Below are 1,805 nucleotides of genomic sequence, written 5' to 3'. Positions count from 1 at the left end.
TCTTGGCTAAAACATTAAGTGCCTAAACTACCTCAGTACTGTCTACTGCTAGTAAGAGAGCCTGCTAAACAAAGGACTTTCCTCATGAATTTAACATGGGGCTCACACGAATTTCAAAGCAGCATTTACTGTTCACATTTCTTAAAGAGTTGCTCTGCTCCTCCTCTGTTTCTATGCCAGCTTGAAATGGGATGAATTAAATCAGTTATTTGCATATAGTCAGTTACAATTTTTAGATTGTCAACGCTTAAGAAGTGAACACTACAAATCCATATTAGCTCAAAGATAACCATTTCTACTGGCAACTGAGAAATTATTGGCCTGAGGCGTTTGTTGAGCTGCTCAATTTGAAAGCCCCTCTAAAGCACTTTTCCCTTTGAAGTCTAAAGAGAGGTAAGCCCAAGATTATGCAAGTCAACAGCTTCTGCTCAATACATGCTTATACTTAAAGAATAGTTTTGCAGTGAAAGTGTTTCAGCAACTGTATCAATTTTAATTGAAGACACACACTAATGCATTGCTAATAAACAATGCAAATAATTGCTTAATAACATTAAAAAATCACAATAACAATGAAAATATTTTAGCTGCCATTTGCTACATCTTTTAACACAAAAGAATGCATTTGAGACTGACACTCGTGCTCTCCCCAAGAAGTGTCAGCTCCTATATCAAGGCAGTCATCTAATGGACCTTAGACCTTGATAGCTTGGAAGAGTGAAGATCTGTTTATTGATGCTGATGAGAATGCCACAGGGAACCGCCACTTGGAGTTCACACCCATTATTTTTATTATTATAGAACATTCCAGCATCACACCAGAACAGCTGAATCGCTTGTAATACAAGGTCCACTGCACACCGGTGAGTGACTAGGTTATCTTTTTCCTACTTTTGGCCCAAATTATACCTCTTTAGGAAAGATCAGGTGCTATCATCAAATTTTCCCTTCATATAATTAACTCTAACCCATTTAGAAACTGTTCCTTTTGTTGAAAAACAAAGTCGTTTAGTTCACTTGCAAGAAGTCTTCAAGAGAAAGCAAATCTTAATTGATTTAGGTTTTTAAGACTGAAACTTACAGCTAAGTCCTGAAGTCTCTACAAAGTTAAGAAATTAAAATAAATGTAGCTCAGAAAAAGCTATTACTAGGTATAACACAACCAATATAGGGACAAAATTCTAAATTCTATCCTACGTAGTGTATATGCATAGGTTCAATCTTTGAGCAGGTTCCATTATAAAAAAGAATACTTATGCAACCAAATTTGAGCACAATTTTCAGATTATATCAGTGTAGAAAAATGAAGTCTTCATACAAAAGGTAATCCACTACTGTGGTGTCAACAACAACAAAAATATCATTATTGTAGGCCTGACTGACTGACATATGCAGTCGTATGAGACCTGTTTTAATCTTCCCTTCACATACAAATATTTCTATGTGCTTGATGCTAGATTCTGTAACAGAAAAAATAAAAACAAAGCCCCCTCAGACACATTAGGAACGTCTGATACTTGGGCTGACTAGATTTTGTTGATGTCTCTAACAGAAACCCAAGCCTGGCAACAGCTGCTTCCCAACCATCATTAGGCAGATACTGATCACTGCTCTGAAGGCCAAATGTCTCAATGCTTCTTGGTTTTGTTTATCTGTAATAATTAGCATCATCCAGATATGTCAGCAGGATGAAGATTGTAAACAGAATGAAATTTCACCTTATTCTGTAGTTATACCTGTTGTTTGCTGGAAACAGTGGATTCGAGCAGGCTGGTGTTCATCAAAAAGAAAGTTATCTAAGAAAT

This window comes from Oxyura jamaicensis, chromosome 2 (assembly GCF_011077185.1).
Source record: "Oxyura jamaicensis isolate SHBP4307 breed ruddy duck chromosome 2, BPBGC_Ojam_1.0, whole genome shotgun sequence".
Taxonomy (NCBI): Eukaryota; Metazoa; Chordata; class Aves; order Anseriformes; family Anatidae; genus Oxyura; species Oxyura jamaicensis.
Note: the sequence above shows the minus strand (reverse complement) of the source record.